This window comes from Panthera onca, chromosome A3 (genome assembly GCF_046562875.1).
Source record: "Panthera onca isolate mPanOnc1 chromosome A3, mPanOnc1 haplotype 2, whole genome shotgun sequence".
In the NCBI taxonomy this organism is placed as follows: Eukaryota; Metazoa; Chordata; class Mammalia; order Carnivora; family Felidae; genus Panthera; species Panthera onca.
The window spans coordinates 139984134-140002413 of NC_138341.1; the positions used below are offsets into that span (position 1 = coordinate 139984134).

At 49.0% G+C, this 18280-nt stretch overlaps 1 protein-coding gene across 1 annotated transcript in view; it reads left to right on the forward strand.

Annotated features, from left to right (window-relative positions):
- The first annotated feature begins 9750 nt into the window (after positions 1–9750).
- Positions 9751–18280, forward strand: part of MYT1 (myelin transcription factor 1) — a 50779-nt gene continuing 42249 nt past the window's right edge. The window contains exon 1 of the mRNA XM_060622818.3: positions 9751–9851. The gene's annotated coding sequence lies outside the window, so the exon portion shown is untranslated. The remainder of the gene's footprint in view (positions 9852–18280) is intronic.

Sequence of the window (18280 nt, forward strand, 5' to 3'; positions counted from 1 at the left end):
CTAGAGGGAAGTGGGCAGGCTAAGACAGTTGGAGCTGTTCTTGGCCCAGGATGTTTTGGCCATTGTAGGCTTTAAGGAGCAGTACTGGAGACCAGAAGGTGGAGACATGAAGCTAGAGGGGCCTGAGGGCCCCTCTCCCAAGCTCTGGCTTCAACCCCTCCTCAAAGAGGCCTCCCCTGACCACCTGTTGGTGAAATCACACCCCACACCCCACATTTTTAAAATATATTTTGAAACAAGCTCAAGCTCATGGAAACGTTTCAAATGCAGGACAAAACCCGTTTTTCCTGAGGCACTTGAGAGTATATTTGCCAAGTCTATGTCCATGACCCACTTGTTTGGGTGTTTCCAACAAAGAAGAATTTCTCCTGCAGAATCATGGTCACCTGTATGGGCATCTGGTCCTCAGACAGTGTCCAAACTCCTCCAGATGCCTCAAAGGATGGGCTGAGAATCATGCTATGTGTTCAGTCTTCGTCATGACTTTTACCCTTCGGAAGAATGCTTGTCAGTTTTTTGTAGAATGCCTCTCGATTTGGGTTTGTTGGCTGCTCCCATGACTGGACTTGGCTTATGTGGAAACACCCAGGTGTGAGGCTCTTCTCCATGCACCTTGATGCTGTTACTTTGGTCACCAGGTTAGATGGCACCATTCCACCCTTTGCTGCTGCAATGACACTTTTTTCCCTTTACAATTCCTAGGTTTTGGGGAAGGTACTTGGAAACTATGGAAATACCTCACTCATCATCAAACTACCAATTTATTTATTTTTATTGATCCCTGTATTGACTCATTACTTATTTTATCCAATGGGCTATAATTGTTATTTCGATGCCTCTCCTTGTGGGCCAGTGAGACCACCCAAAGTGGCTTCAAGTCCTGATGCTTCCCCATTGCTTTCTGAATGCATCCTTGCTCACCCCAGGCTTCTGTTGTGCTTTCCTGTCCACAGCTTAGAACCCACCCCACAGCACCTTTTCGGGGGAGGGCTTGGTGCTGGGTGTGCTCCCAGCCTTTCAGTGGACATGTGTGTGCACGTACACACAGTTACACACGTGCATACTTGCACCTACATCTGGACTTACTTCTTTATTTTCTCTATATGTCGAAAAGCACAAGTTCACACTGATGCCCTCCAGTATGAATTCCCCCACAGGGTGTATTCTAGGTTTCTGCCCTTCTGTGTAACTTCTTGCCCCAACAGCAAGAAACCTGGTTTCCATTATCCTTTTTTTTTTAAATGAATATAATTTATTGTAAAATTGGCTTACATAAAATACCCAGTGCTCATCCCAACAAGTGCCCTCCTCAATGCTCATCACCCACTTCCCCCTCTCCCCCACCCCATCAACCCTCAGGTTGTTCTCTGTATTTAAGAGTCTCTTGTGGTTTGCCTCCCTCCCTCTCTGTTTGTATCTACTTTCCCCACCCCACCTTCCCTTCCCCCATGGTCTTCTGTTAAGTTTCTCAAGTTCCACATATGAGTGAAAACATATGCTCTTTCCTTTTCTGACTGACTTATTTCACTCATCACAATATCCCCCAGTTCCATCCATGTTGCTGCAAATGGCAGGATTTCATTCTTTCTCACTGCCAAGTAGTATTCCATTGTATATATAAACCACATCTTCTTTATCCATTAGTCAGTTGATGGACATTTGGGCTCTGTCCATAACTTGGCTGTTTCCATTGTCCTGAATATATATACTTATTTGATCAACACCCCTTCCCTCCTCTCGGGTGCTGCCCACTATGCCAAAGCCCCCTCCTCATCCACAGTTCATGGGACAGCCCTGTACTCCACTTCAGGCCAGACCTTCTAGGGGATGCTTTCTCCTCCTGCTTGGAGTCTGACACTAGGGGGACTCAAGGGCCTAGTCTGCCCAGGACTGTGGGTTCATGGGCTGTGCTGCAGGAGAAACCCAGTGTAATGTATATATAGCTTCAGGGCTGGATTCTTCTGCTACCTTCCCTTCGAGCAACTTTCTTACATTGAGCAGCATATATTTTTTTTTATCCATTTATTTTCACTGTTGGGCCAAGTAATATATACCAGGATTATTTCTCATACAAGTTTTTGTTTTTCTTTTTCTTGTAGATAATCATCCCCACCCCTCTCCCCCTGGCTTACTTAGTGTCCAGTGGGTGGCATGCTTTGGGGACTTATGTGTCTCTGGAAGTATTTTTATTCTACTATTTCCCTTGATTGATATATTGTCTGGGCATAGACAGCATACGGGTTGATTTTCAACCTTACAGTTTTGAAGTTCTTGCTTCCTCACTGAGAAACCTGATACCATTTTGACAATATCTTTCGTCTGTGACCTTTCCCCTGTGGAAGCTTGTAGGGCCCTCTCGGTACTCCTGGTAGTTCAGAATTTTACTGTGGCTCAGCTTGGTTGGAGCAGGTGTGTGTTCACTAACAGCTGGGTACTTAATGGGTCTTCCAATCTAAAAATATAATTTCCTTTAGTTCTGGGAAATTATTTTTTATTACTTAGTTCATACTTTTCTCTCCCATTTTTTTGGTTCTCTTTTTTCTGGACCTCTGGAGTCGGGTGGGAGGTCTCACCTAGTTTCCCTCCTTATTCCTGTCTCCTTATTTACTTTTCTAGTATACATCTTCACTTCTACCTGCTAGGTCTTGTACTGGATTCTTCATGTTGGGTTTACATTTTATTTCCAAATTGGGAAAGACAGACATGGTGCTGGGGAGCCTTCCCAAATAAATCCCATACCAGTCTCCAGCTTCTGCCACTGGCTGGGCCAGGCCACGTCTGCTCTGTCCAGCTGTCCTGGGCTCTGTTCTAGTTCCTGCTCTGCTGTCCATGCTGTGGAGGAGGGAGCCTTCTAAGACATGGGCCTGTTCATCCAGCACAGGTTCCTAGATGCACTGCACCCACCAAGGTTCTGGCCCATAGATGTGGGAAAGGTCCTAGGAACAAGGGTCTGGGATGGGGGTCTTAATCTGAACTTGGAGAGGTGCGAGATTGCCTTCTGCAGCCACTGGGAGCTGTGTGACAGGGGCCTTTGTGCCCTTTAAGGGCCTTGCCTTCCTGCCTCCGGAGGCATGGTTTGGACCTCAGGGCTTTGGGTTCAGAGATTCTCTGGGTCTAGAGGGTGGAATTCTGGGCTGTGCTCCCCCCAAATGTCTACAGTGACATGTGGTCAGTTTTGTGTGGGCCTTAAGTTATTTCTACAATTTTATCCTAACCTTTTTCTCCCTGCCTTTCTGGGCTTTGCCTTATGTCTGAGTGGCAGGCAAGGAGGCCTTGAAGCTGAGGGGATGGATGAAGATTGAGATGAAAAACAGAAAAGAATGTTTAAATGGCAAGATTTGTTTACACTCAATTCGAGGGCCCAGGTTTTCAATGGATATATTCAGTTCATGTCTTTGAAGTGATGTGAGGTAGAGAGGAGGAGGAATGCACACTGCCCAAGTTTCACCCTGCATAAGAAGCCAGGAAAGCTGAGGGGGCCTGCCCTGTCCAGGGCAGCAGCACCCCAGGCAGGGGCAGCTGGAGCATGCCCAGCAAGCACAGGCACGGGCAGGACAGGGGTCCCTGTGTTTGTTTAGTTACAGGCTGGGGTGGGTGAGAGATTGGCTGAGCGATAAAGCTGCCGACACATTCTGATGGCAGAGGGGTGTCCGTGCTGCACTCATGCTGACCTGGCTCATGATGCCTCCTGGTTGTCAGTGTTGACTAAGCTGCTGGGGTGGGGTCTCTGATGCATCCCCCTGCCCTCCATGGTCTCCAAGATAGGGAGTGGGTGGGGGGAGTCCAGGCCAGACCAGAACATGGGCTCGCAGAACCCAGGCTGGGAGAACCAAAGGCAACTCCCTCAGACCCCTGCCCTTTGCAAGAGCCTCTAGAGGTGGCTCCAGGGACCAGCCATATGCCTCCCGGCCAGGGGTCACACATCATAGCGGGAGGCAATCTATCTCTTGTAAGGCAGCGCTTGTTGTCTTATTGTTGTGAACATCCACTTGGTGGTCCTCCTAAAGCTACGCGGAACACACTGAATCCTTTGTGGATGGCCCCTGATGTGTGAGGCAGCCCTCACCCACCCCGCACCCAGTTTCTTCTGTGACCTGGTGTTCTGCAGGACTTGCTCTCCCTTGACGTCCTCAAGATTCACTCCCCTGGGCTAAGCAGGACATCGCAGAGGCCATCTGACATGTGCGGGCCTCTCCCCTCCTTAGAGCTGGTCGTTCTAGTCCCGCTGGTGAGCTCTGGTGAGTGAGAGCTCCAGTGTGTCATGAGATTCACACTTAGGCTCCTTCCTGTGTGTGTATGCCAGGAACTGTTAAAAAAACAGCACTCTTGCAGTATAATTTACATGTCATATAATTCACTCATTAGAAGAATACGGTTCAGTGGTCTTAGCATAGTGATAGCCATTCCGCTGTCCACATTTAATTTCAGAACACTTTTGTCAGCCCAGAATGAAACCCTGTTCCCATTAACAGCCGCTCCCCATTTGTACCCTTGGAAAGGTACAATCTCCTAATCTCCTGACCTGCTTTCTGTCTCTGTGGACTTCCCATTACCGGGAATTCTGCAGATTTTGTTCCATAGATATGGGACTGCACAACATGTGGTCTTTGTGTCTGATTTTGAGGTTCACCACATTCTACCACAGAGGAACATCTTAACCCTTTTTGTTGCCAAATATTAATAAGTGGCATTCTGTTCAGCAGTTGATGGACACACTCGGGTTGTTTCCATTTTTGGGTTAGTATGAATAAAGCTGTGATCAATAGTTGTGTACAAAACTTTGTGTGGATGTATGTTTTCATTTCTCCTGGATCTGTTTCTTGGAGTGGAATTGTTAGGTCATATGGTAACTCCGGTTAATATTTTGAAGATTTATTAGACTGTTTTCCAAAGTAATTGTGCCATTTTGTGTTTCCATTGGCAATGTATGAGGATTTCAGTTTCTCCATATTATCTCCAGTACTTGTTATGGTCTTTTTTTTTTAATTATAGCCATTTTAGTGGGTGTGAAGTGGTATCTCATTGTGGGTTTGATTAGCATTTCTCTAATGAGCAGCTACTGAGGATCTTTTCATGTGCATATTGGCCATTTATATGTTGTTTTTGGAAAAATGTCTATTCAGATAATTTGCCCATTTTTAAAGTGTGTTATTTGTCTTATTATGAAAATTTAAGAGCTCTTTATGTATTCTGAATGAAGTCTCTTATCAGATACATGATTATAGAGTCTATGGGTTGTCTTCTCACCTTATTGATGGTATTGTTTGACATGCAAAAGTTTAAACTTTGATGAAGTATGACTTACCCATTTTTTCTTTTATTGCATGCTTTTGTGTTGCATCTGAGAAACCACTGCCGAACCCAAAGTCAGGAAGATTTACTATAATGTTAGGCAAGAGTTTTAGCTTTTACATTTAGATCTAGATCTGTGACTCATTGTGTGTTAATTTTTGTGTATGGTGTGAGAGGGGTTCAATTTCATTGTTTTGGTTACTCTATGTTCCTTGAATTGCCATATGAATTTTCAATCAGTTTGTCAGTATTTGCCACCAAAACAAAACAGCTGGAGAGGTGAAAAATGGTCAGATTCTGGCAAGATTCAGTAAATAGCAGTGGCAGGATTTGGGACCCAGGATGATCCCCAGTGATTGTGCTCAAGGAGCTGATTACTGAGACTGGGGAAGGAAAAGCTTGAGTCCTGTGAGAAGGTGTTATGAGCAGGGATGGGGTTGGAAGAGGAGTCCATGGCATGGCAGATGGGCCAGTGAGTGGAGCAGCAAGAACCTTTACGGTGATGGAATAGAAGCTTGGGATACAGGGCGAAGTGGGGAGCACTCACGGGTCAAGGAGGGAGGGATGTGCAGGACAATGGGGATGTGGCATAGACATTAGTGGTGACCCTCCACTTGCTGTAGGTGGAGGACAATTGGAGTGGAGAGTGGGGAATAAATTCAGCAAATTTGAGTTCCTTAAGAAACGTGGTTGTGAAGGGGGTGGGGATGCAGAGGTAGTGGGGCTGGGGTGTGGAGTCCAGACAGATTATGTTCTTTAAACATGGATACCTCAAGCTTCTGAAAGGTTGAAAAGGCCCAGGAAGGGTCCAGGTTAGAGGGAGTGATCAAATATTCAAGAGGAATATGGGACATGGTTGATACTCTAGGGACCCTTTAATCAGTAGTGGGAAGGAGAGGATATCAAGCCCAGATGGAGAGATTGGCTCAGCTGGGATGCAAGGCCTCCCTTCCTATGTTGGGGATGGAGAGGGGACAGAGAAGGGCTGTCATGAGGGGCTGACATATCCCACTAAACAGTGAGAATCTCTGACGAGTTTGTGTCCGTGGGGGTGGGGGGACATGGGAGAGGCCAGATGTGGGTTGTCTCCATGTGAAGACACTTCCCTCTTTACCTGCTGGGTGAGGGGCAGGTAGGAACAGCTTCTGGCTCCAAAGGCTGCCTGTGGTTTACCAGACACAAAACCTAATGTGAAGACTCTGAACACATCTAGGCTTTTTGCAATTACCACTTGACCCTTTGCTCAGGCTTCTTGTCATCTGTTCTTATTTTGGGGTGGGTGAGGGAGGGTTTGAACTGAGGAAGGTGTCAGGCTGTCAGTGGTTTGGCAGGACTAGAGGGAGAGTAGTCCAGGAAGCCTCTAGGAGGACATACCCTCCCTCCAGGAGTCTGTGGGGTTGGAAGTGGGCACAGAACACCAGCGTCTGGAAGGAGAAGTGGATGCCATCTGTGGGTTCCTAGATGGGCCACCTGGGGGTGTCCCCAGCTGTGGGAAGGAGAATGTGCTCTGGCTCTAAGGTTTCCTGCTGCCTTTTCAGGGGCCTGGCTGGGCTGGCTGCAGGTCTGCAGTGTTCTGAGTTGGGGTGGGTGGGTGTCATTAGTAGAGGGATAGACCTGGCTGTCGCCTGGGTCATGGCTCTAGCCTAGTAGAAGGAGAGGACAACTGATGGGTCAAGAGATTTTCTTCCCTGAGGACCCAGATGTATCTGCTAACAGGCTGTGTTACTTTCCTGAGCTTATCTGTCTGCCAGAGTCCCATAAAAGTGAGTTTGGGGACTCTGTAGAGATAGATGTTGGGGCAATACAGAGCGGGCAGGGAGCACAGTGCCAGGTCCCAAAGATGGGTCCTGGCCAGTGACACTGTCCTTGCCACCTGCTCCTAATCGGCTTGTTTGTCATCTGTGTCTATGAGTAAGGTTTCAGAAGACCTCATTAGAGACCCAAGAACCCAAAGAAAGCACCCGTCTTGAGGAGAATGTCTTCCTCACTTGCAGTTCCTGGTAATAAAGGAGGTGATATTCTCATGCATTCACTACATGCCAGATGCCGAGGGGCCACTTTCTGCACGTGCTCTAAATCCCCTAACGCTTCTTCCCTCTGCTTCATGTGCAGGTGAAGAAGGTGGCTTGCAGGTCAGGTGTGGAGCAGGTCCCCGTCCATCCCCGCCGCCTTCTGAGTGTCCACTGGCAGCATGACTTCTAGAAGGGGCATCCTGATGGGACCCCTGTGTCTCTGTGCAGGGCCTTCCTCTGGCTTGGAGACTCTGCAGTTGTCTCGTGTGGGGGGTTCCATGTGCTGCTTCTGTGCAAGCTGGGGAGCTGGTTGTTCAGTGTGTCCAGACAGGAGGGGTCTTGTCTGTGGTAGGGCCCAACTACACACAGCCCCCAGCAGGGGACAAAGGGGACAAAGAGGGCCTGTGGCCGTTGCCCAGCAAAGGAGAAGCACTGCCATACTTTACGGGGCTTCTAATAGTGACAATAGTTTGCTGCCAAAAATTCCCCAGGAAAAGGAAGGAATTGCGTCAAGGTAAAGGTGGGTCCTGGTAAATGAAGTTCTGACCTTGGGGTGTGTACGTCTTGCTTTACTTGGCTCTGTGTCCTGTGGGTGTGGGCTAAATGCATCACTAGGATGCTGTTTGGCTCTCTTGCCCAGAGGAGGCAGGAGTGGATGTTTAGAGGTGGTGATGCTGGAGCAGATGTTCTGAAGACCCCTAGTACTTTGCCTGAGCTGATGCGTGGCTGCAGAGAATTCCATGGGTCTCTACTTCCAGACCCCCAGGGGCAGGTGAGAGTATCACAGAGAAAACTAGAGGCCCCTTCACAGAGACTTGCAGTTCATCTTGGCTGGGCTTCCCTGGGAAGCAGGAGAGACCTAGGGCAGAAAGAGCTTGGCCCTGCTCAGCTTCTCAGGTACCCTGCTGGGATATGAGGAGCAGAGAACAATCCTGCTTCTGCCAAGATCTTAGGATCTTATGTCCTTTCCTCCAGCTGTCAGTGAGACATGCCCCAGTTACCTCATATTTTTACATATGTTATCGTGACAAGAAATTCCACTTGAGCCTTGCAGATCAGCCCCGTGTGCAGGGTTCTGCAGTGTCTTCTCTCCTGGGAGGTATGTGTATAAAGTGAACCCCACCTACTTTGCGACCTGGGGTCTTCCAGCTTCCACTGCCACCAGAGATGCAACTAAAGTGTGACAGGTGATTCTTGATTGCCTCCTAAATTTCCTCTCTTCCACCCCCTGGGGATGCTTCCTCCTCCACCCTCACCTGTTTGTTTGCGGCATCCTCTTTGTGAGTTCAGGGCAATCCCCCCCCCCCCCCCCCCCCCCCCCCCCCGCCCAGCATAGGTTTGGGAATGTGAATACCCCGCGGGTGGCCTGGCCCCACTTCAGAGTGTGCTCATGACTGCTGGGCACCCTCCTGGCCCCAGGAAGAGCCTTACTGCTCACACTTCCCTGGTCAAGGCCAGTCCTCGCAGGGTCCCCTGCAGGTGACTCAAAGCTTAGTGAGGGGCAGGCACACAGTAGGTGCACACAGTAGGGGTCAAATCCTGGTGGTTTTACTCATTCCTTTGAAGACCTTGCATTAGGCTGTCTCCTTGACAACCAATCTGCTTCCCTCTGTGTCTGTGCTCCTTGAGGTCACAGGAGGCCCTTTAATGGGATGGAGACATTTTCAGACAAGAGGATGCTCTGGCTGGAGCCACAGGGCTGTCTGGGGCAGGAGTGGTGGAATTTTAGAAAAACAGCATTTGGAGTGCGCTCGTGAGGGGAGAAAAGATAACGGGCATGACAGCACTGTGCTGACCTACCTTCAGCAGAATCCAAACTTACTTCTAGAGAGAAGCAGAGAGCAGAATGCAGAAATACTCATTTCCTGTTTTTATTGTTGGTTACTTAATGACCTTCCTTTGAAAAGCTGCAGTTGTAGAAAGCTAGTTGTCATGGAAACAGGGAGTGCCATGCAGGGAATAGGCATTTCTTTGTCATGTCCAGCTGATGCCTTCAGCCTCTGCTTAGACACATGAATTTATGTGAGAAATTAAATGTCGACTGGAGACATTGCCCTGGAGAGAGGCAGAAAGGAGAGGAAAGATGGCGAGGACCAGGGCAGAGGGAAGGCAAAGCAGGCAAAGTGTTGGACTGGCACCAGCCCCCTGGTTGGAGTGGCTGCTCATGGAAACCACACCCACTGGAGGCAGGTTCCAGGAAGATGGTGCAGGAATGTAGGGTGCTAGGAGCCTCTGAGCATCCCAATCATAGACCAGTTTTCTTCAGAGAGCTCCTGTCCCTTGTCCCTGGAACAGCCACGGGGCCGTGACATTGTGTGTCTTTCTGATGGATTCCAGAAAAGAAGGTTTACATTAATGCTTTGGAAAAGAGTAGTCCAGGTTTTCCCTTTTCTCCCCTTGAGCTGGCACAGCTGCCTTCATTAGGTTTTCTTTTTCTGACCCTCAGAAAATGAGTTCCGGGGTGAGCTGCTGAGTCAGAGGTGGACACAAGGAGACAAAGCCAGCAACTGCAAGACCTCGAGGCTCCTCCTGGGCAGACGCAGCAAGGTGAGGCGCCTGGAGGGCAGCCCCTGCCCTGCCACACCTCCCCCCCACCCCCACCCCCAGGTCTGGGCAGGGGTCCTTCTCATTTCCAGGCATGGGCATGGAAGTGACTTTCAGTCTGGTCACATCAGTCTAGAGAGAGGGTAAGTGGGGGCTAGGACCATCAGTGATCTGGTCACTGTAAAATTAAAGGAAGAAAAATGACTCTGAACAGAGTAAAACTAAAATATGACAACAGACTGTCACTTCTGGCCAGGTCCCTGCTCTGGATCTGGTCATACCTGGGCTGCGTCCATAGCTGTTGCCCAGGTAGGCTGAGAATCCTTGGTAGACTTTCTCCTTGGTATGTTGATCATGTTTATTTCCATCTTCCCAAGTGGAGGTAGATGGTACATGCCCTTCTCATACCTTCCTAGAACTCAGTGATGGAGGTGACTCAGGGTCCCTGCCTCCCCAGGGATGCTCCCAACCCAGGGTATCCCATATGCCTACAGCCACACCAAGCCTCCAATTCCAGAACTTCCCATGACATACTCTGGATGAAGCTGGATTTCCAAGATCTGGTGACCCTCAGAGATGGAAGTAAAAGTGACAACAGGCTTGTGGGCATTCCTTCCCAGACCTCAGATTCTGGTCTCTCATTTTCCTGACATGGAGATGGTCCCCAACAAAGATCCAAGCCATGATGCAGGCCATGGCCACCCAGATGTGATGGCCCAGCGAGTAGTCTGGAAGGGCTACAAAGTTTTAGGTGGCTACTTCACTTGAGGGTGCTTGTAGTTTGCTCTTAAAACCCAACACTTTTGCTTTGAATGTGGTGACTAGAATATATGTTCTAATGGGTCTCTTGTAGCACCCTGTTAAGTACCTCCACTCCCGCTATTATTCCTGTAGGGTTATCACTGCTATGCTGAGCCATGTTGGAGCCTGAGGCAAAAGGAAAAGTCAGTAAATGCTGATCCTATCTTTCTTTACATTTTTAGTATTTTTTACATCATGTATTTTGATGTTTTGATGTTTTAAAGTATCACATTAAACTGTTACTTATCTTGTTTTTTTTTTTTCCACCTTAAATTTGCCTTCTTCATTTGCCCCTTTCCAGTGCTGAGCATTCAAACAGAGATATTGTGACTGACAAAGTTATTTGATGTGAGGCCAGGGGCTCTGGAAAACATGTATCTACAATTGTGGGATCTGTGTAAGGGACAGATAGGAAGGTTGCTGTCCCCCTGCGGCTCCAGCTGACAAGCGCAGAGGGTGTTAGGACTTGCTGTGAGCAGCCTGGTGGCCCCTGCTCAGGCTTTCCTGGCAACACTGGCTGTTTCACAACTGCCCCATTAGAGAGTCTTACTTCTAGTTTGGGCCTGAATTACTGTTCTGAGCAGAGAAGCTAAGATGCCGGACAAGGAGGGAGGATGTTCCTTTGACAGAGCGGATTTCCAGAAGGACTGTAGGGTGGTATGTGCTGACTGAGGAGGCTGGGGAGACCAAAGCATGGGAGCAGTGGAGGCCATGGGAGAGCAGAGTGCCACACAGCAAGTGGGGACTGGCTTTACATGGCTTTACATGGTGGGGGTGGGGTGGCGGAGCCTCAGTTCCTGGAGGGTGGTGGGAGCAGAGGAGTCCTGTGTGAGTGGGTGGGTACTCATGGCTTGGTTTGCTGTGTGCCTCTGGCTTCAGCACCAGGCATGTGGACAGCTCAGAGATGGGCTGTGAAGGGGCTGTTAGAAAAGATTAGGTGGTTGTGGGTTTGGGGAAGGTGCTGGGCGTTGAGCTCTTTATTTTTATTTTTTAACTTAAGGAGAAAAGGAATAGGTGTTGATGGTAGGTACTTAAACTTCCTCCTGACCTTCAAGAATGAAACATTTGGGCCCCAATCACATAATATTGAATGGAGGACTCCAGGTATGAATCCAGGAGAAGGTTGATTGCATGGACGGTTAGCAGCCCTTCCTCCTGACAAGGGAGGGAGGTGCCACTGGGCATGGCCTTTCTGGCCTGCTTCACTGGATGTTACTAGATTCCTACACTTGGGTAGGTAGATATTCCATTTGTGTTGGAGCTTTTTCTTTTTTTAATGTTTACTTATTTATATTTGAGAGAGAGAAAGAGCAAGAGAGCACAAGCAGGGGTGGGGCAAAGAGAGGGAGGCAGAGAATCCAAAGCAGTCTCCGAGCTCTGAGCTGTCAGCACAGACTCCAACACAGGGCTCGAACCCACAAACTGCGAGATCACGACCTGAGCAGAAATTGGACGCTTAACCAGCTGAGCCACCTAGAAGCCCCTATGTTGGAGTTTTAAACAGTTGGACCCAGACATGGCTGCTTTATCAGAGTGTCTACTATATTACTATAATTTTCTAAAAATTTATTTATTTAGTTATTTTTAATTTCCAGTACAGTTAACATACGGTGTTATATTTAAGGTGTACAATGCAGTGATTCAACAATTCTATGTGGTACTCAGTGCTCATCATGATAAGTGTACTTTTAATCTTCTTCACCTATTTCACCCATTCTCCCCCTCCCCCCAATGCACCTCCCCTTTGGTAACTACCAGTTTGTTCTCCATAGTTAAGAGTCTATTTTTTGTTTCTTTGTCTGCATATAATTAAAAAATTTTTAAATGCTTATTTATTTTTGAGAGACAGAGAGAGACAGAGTGCAAGTGGGGGAGGGGCAGAGAGAGAGGAGGACTCAGAATCCGAAGCAGGGTTCAGGCTCTGAGCTGTCAGCACAGATCCCGACAAGGGGCTTGAACTCACGAACCATGAGATCATGACCTGAGTTGAAGTAGGATGCTTAACCAAGTGAACCACTCAGGCACCCCTGTTTGCATACAATTTTTAATTTGGGGTTGGAGTGAGCCACAATTCCCTGCCCAGAGATGTTAGGAGAACCCCTCCCAAGACATGTGCTAGATAATGCTCCATGGGTTATCCTTTCTACAAACCAAGGCAAAGTCTGCTCTATTCAGCTGCCAGTAGGTCGAACAATGGGTGGATGTCAGGAGAATTTCAGACATGCATTTGGACACCCCCAAAGAGGCGACAGAACTATAATTTCAAGGAACCAAGGGTGCTGTGGTAGCCATGGTGGGGAGCAGGGGTGTGGGCATGTGATTTAGCCTCACATATCAGAGAATGGAAAGCAGAATGTGTGCAGAGGGTTCCTGAGGTAGTAGAACCTATACACCTTTGAAGAAGAAAGCTGCTCTTCGGGCTGACTCTTGATCTGTCATACAGGTATGTGCTCAAAAGAACAGGAAGCCAGGAAGATTGTGCAGGTAGGCAGCAGCATATGGGACTGGCACTGGGGGTTCTGGAGGATTCTATTGGAAAGCTTGATGGGGAGAAGGAGCAAGGAAGACACTTTAATGCTGCTCCCAAATCCTTCGGTGAAGCTTCATCTCAGTGTTAGGTACATGGATCTGCTGGAAGGGCTTCACAGTGGTGATGTGTGAGTTGGGTTGACATTGCCCTTGGCTGTGCACAATTGAGAGAATAAAACAGCCCATATTGCCCCCCCTTCCCTCCCCTGGAGAAAGGGGACACTGGCAGATGCTGTTGGAGCCAATATGGTAGGTGACAGCCAGTTCCCTGACACGCCCCTGTTATGTCCCTCTGCCCTCCGCATCCCATGTCACCCCTTCCTTCCAGGCAGGTTTGCCTGTGGTCTCCTGGGAGTCAGTGAGTGCTCCCCTCTCTTTGTCTAGGTCTTCCAGCAGGGAAAACACCAAAATCCTCCCACAGAGACACTATAATCCATATAATCTTGTGGATTTAAAAAATTGTCCCAAGTCCAGTCTAATTTTCCAGCTTTGCTAGCTGTTGGAACACATTCTAAACAAAATGAACACTAACCTGTCTCTCCCTCCAGGCCAGGGGTGGGATGAATGTCCCCAGTGGTCTCAGGGGGTCTGGACCCCACCCAGCTTCAGGGTCTGGTCCCTATTTAGCCCCTTCCAACTGCTCCTGGCCACATTTTGCAGTTCCGGGATCTCAGACATGTTTCCAACTATTGTCGTTCATCTTTTCACCTGTCTGTCTGTCCTTACATAATATGTGCCGAACAGTGAATGAAGCCATGGTACCTGGCTCTGTATAGGAGAGGCAATGGCCTTGAAAGCATGAATGAATGAGCTTATTTCAGACTGAAGTGAGGGCCATGAGGGAAACGACAAGGCACAGAATGGAGAGTGAGGGGGAAAGGGTGGGAAAATGGAGGTGCAGGCCTGACTGTTGAGAGGCCACCCAGGGATGCTTCCTGCTTCCCAAGACTGGAGTACCTCCCACCCTGAAGCTATCATCCCTAAGACCCTCAGGTCTTCACTGATTCATTGAGCCTCCTCACTCCCACCCAGGCTCCCAAGTCTAAGCAGTTCCCTCCCTCTTGAGCTCTACTCTGCCACCTGGGTGCTGAGGCTGGCTCTCCTCCTACAGGGGCTGGGGGTGGGGGGGGTGCGGCAGGAAAGCTTCAGCATGAATTCTGTTCTTTGGCCCTTAGCCATCCATGCAGAAGGGCAGGGATATGGCATAGGGTGGAGAGGAAGGAGGCTGGAGTTGTGAATGCCTGGGAAGAGCCAAGAAGAACTGAGAGAGAGAGAAAGAGAAGAAGAGAGGGAGAGGAAGGATGTAAGAGAGAGAAGAGGGAGGGGCACCCCTTCAAGACCACCACGGATGCTCCTGAATGTGGGGGTGAGGGTGGGGCAGACCTGATCTCTGAGGGTAAAGGAGAAGATCGGCACGAAGTCTGTTAAGCATCATTGCACACCTCGTGAACAGTCTATGACTGGATGTTCTTGGACATTGAGAGTCTGCTCTCTCTGCTTTGTGACTGGCTGTGCGTCTGGGTTCTGAGTGCATTTCTGACAACCACAGCCTAAGAATCCAGACAAACCCATGGGTTTCAAGGCTGCATAATTACTGCATTTGCTTTTTTGGTTCCCAAGTTGATAAATGTCCAACTTAAGGAACTCAGTTTTGGCAATGCAGATAGGTCTTAAAAGGGGCTGGTCTTTGTAGCATGGTGTTGTGAGAACCATTGGTATTTAAAAAGAGCATACCTGATTAATCTTGACTTTACAAAAAAATACATTACAGAACAAAATAGTAACACCTTCTTGAATGAGACCCATTATATGGTACTAACAAAGCAAGTTAAAAGGAAGGGTGAAGAGACAATTCTCTTTGGTTAATGGATGTGGCAAAACAGGATGTATTTGCATTTGTAAATTATTCTCCTCCCATAGTTTTCCTATTGAAGATGGAACTACTGAAATATTTATTAGAGTGGAATGATGGTTTAAGGGGCACAGGGAAGCTGTTAGACATGCTCCTGGTGGCAGAATGAAGTTGGCTTATGGAAACAGCGCAGACAATGTTCTTGAGAGAGATCACTGCCCCACAGTGAGAGTGGGGATTGAGGTTGGCTTGGCTGTGACAAGGGGACCTTCTCACCCTCCAGGTGAGAGGCCATTCAGTTATTTCTGGGCTGTACAAAAATAGGGACTTGATTGGCTTGTGCTTGGAACAAATGGTTTTTAAAAATAAATCAGTGAACCACTGGGAAGTGTCTCATTGTCTTTGCACCAGTGAGTGGCCTGTCTTTGTGTGACGAGGGACAGAGGGCCCTGGGGGGCTGCCAGTAAGCCAAGCAGCACAAGCCTTGGCGGTGCTGGGCTGTATGGGCATCAGTTCTCCGTCTACAACACAGGGCGTGAGGCCAGAGGAGAACCCACCTCTGAAGTGCTTTCAGTTCTCCAGGAAGGAAAACAACGTACGTAAATCGTAAATCAAGTGGAGCTGGTTTTATCACAGCTTTGCCCAGATGCTTCCGAGGCAGCCACCACTGCTAGTTTCAAACGGCTCAGAAATCAAAGTCTCCCTGCTTCGTTGTTGATGTCCCACGTCATCGGGTCTCACAGATTCATCCTCATATTAAAGAGCTAACCCATTTTTCTTCCTGTGGTTGAGTTTTTTTCCCCCTTTTAAAATCAAAGCTACATGCACCGAAGAGAACTTCTCACTTATTGACCGTTTGATGCAGATAAATTGCAAATGGAAAGGTGCTCAGCAAAATGAATGCCACAGCTGTTAGCTTCATCAATGGGAGCTCGCAGTTTGCAAGCAGCGCCCATTACGCATCCCTGCAACTCTCTCTATTCTCTGCTCTTTGAATAATTTATCTGCAGGAAATCCAAATTGCCAAGGCACGCTTTAACCTAGCAGAATGATTGCCAATTTCCTTGGGAAAACTGACAAAAAAAAAAAAAAAAAAAGAGCTGTAGATTGCATTTCAGCTGAAAGCAGGCGCCCGGCAATCAGACGCATTAGCTCCATTGTGCGGCCTACATCGGAAGGCATTGCGCTCGGGCTCAGTGCAGATGACATTTGAAGGCTCATAAATGTAATGAAGTCCCTTTGACACCTGCTCCTCTCTTCACTTTAAATATGAGTCATTGGTCCACGGGGAACCTCTGCTTTAAAAATAGAGATTATAGTAATTGTCTTCCAAGCTTTTGGAAGGCTGTAATAAACGCAGAGCTCATGGCACCGTGGCTCTGCAGCCTGGGGTCGACAGGTTGCATAAATTACCCCAGGTTTTGATTTTTCTTCCTTAACAAATCACATAAATCACTGCATGTTAGTGCCACCGGGCGGGGGGGAGGTTCACTTTGCGAATTTTGTCTTACCTCTTGGGGGGATTCCTTCTCTTCCTTGGAGGGTGGTACCTCAGCACTTGTCCCTTGCAGGTCTTTAGGCCCTACAGCCCCACTTTTGTAGCCCTTCCTTGCTTTCTCCTGCTTCTCTTCCCACTGTCTGGCTTTCCCTTTGACGACCTCGGCTGCGGCCTGGGACAGGTGGCGAGCCCTGTGGGCCCTGGCTCTCCTGGAGCCTCCTGGGGCTCCTGGGGTGCCTGGGGTTCATCCTGCCAGGCGGAGGTCCCTCCCCACCGGGCCTCTCTCCCTTGGAGACAAGGAATGTTTCAGGGGTCCACCCATCTCCTACCTCTTCATTACATATCTGCCCAGATTTGTCTAGGTGACATAGGTCCAAGATCCTAGGTGATGACCTGTAGCCCCTGGGGGCGTCCCCCACCTCAAGCCTCTCTGTGACCTTTGTCCCCAGGCTTCACCCTCCTGTAGGCTCTCCCTCGACTCCCTCATGGGACTACACAGGCAGTGTTCCCCTTGGAAGTTAGCAGGGGGCAGGGAATGTGGGGTATACTGATGGGTTCGTGTGGGGTGGCCAGAGGATATGAGGGGTTCTCCACTGTGTGGGGTGCCCCATGCCCCTTGGGAAGCTCTACTCACCCTCTCCTGGGAGAAGGGACATCCCTGGGAGGGTGGACTGTGGGTCCTGTCCAGATGGCCCCTTGGCCTGCATTCCTGTTTTTAACCGGCTTTCACCTGAGACTGGTTCCCACCTCTAAAGCTGGGCTATATGGTACAGTGGCCACGGGCACTTAGCATGTGGCCGGGGACACTGAGATGTGCTGTGAATCCAGGAGACATGCCGGGTTTCTCAGAGTTAGCATAAAACAGAATCCAATTCATAATTTTTTATACTGATTACTGTTGAAATGATGTTTTGGATAGGTTAGGCTAAGTAAAGTTTACTATTAAAATCTGCTTCATGTTTCCTTTTACATTTATAACATGACTATTAGAACATTTACAGTGGTGTCATAACTTGCATTTCATTTCCCCAGGGTGGTGGTGCCTTGGCGGCCCCTGTACCTCTCAGAGCACACGCTCATGGAGTGTAGGAGCACACACTCATCGAGCATAGGAGCACACACTCATTGAGTGTCCCGTCTCACGTTAGGGAAGGTCTGCTCAGGCTGCCTGTCCTTGGGCTCTCCCTGGGACGGCACAGTAAAAATCGAAGTCATTCATTTCTGGACACTTTGTGGAGGCCTGTTCTAGTCCCAGCCACCTGTTTCTAAGAGGATGATCCCAGTGTGGTAAGGCACTCACTCCTGTGGGAAGCCGGGCTCTGGGGCCCAGTGGGTGACCTGCCATGGTGCCTTAGCACCTGCCACCCCCCGTGAGTGCTGGGTGGAACCCTCAGCCTTGCCAGGAGGCCATATTCTATGAGACCCTAACATTTGTGAAGAGCTGGTGGGTGGGGTAGGGCTCCTGCCTGAGGTTCCTGCTCGGGTGTGTGTGGGGCAGTGGGAGGGCTGGGAGCAGGAGGCAAGGGACACCCCCCACCCCCCGCCCTTGACTGGTGGTCTCTGTCCTGAAGCACCTCCCCTGTACCTGTTGCTCCTGGTCTCAGGCCTCCCCCTCCTCGGAGCTCACTCCTTGTCTTTCTGTGTCACAGATTCACCTTCACCAGTAAAACTTGAGCCAGAAAACGGCTGGAGGTCCAGTGTGGCCCTCGAGGGGTGGTTCTGTGCTGGGTTTCGGTTAACATCACAGTTGTT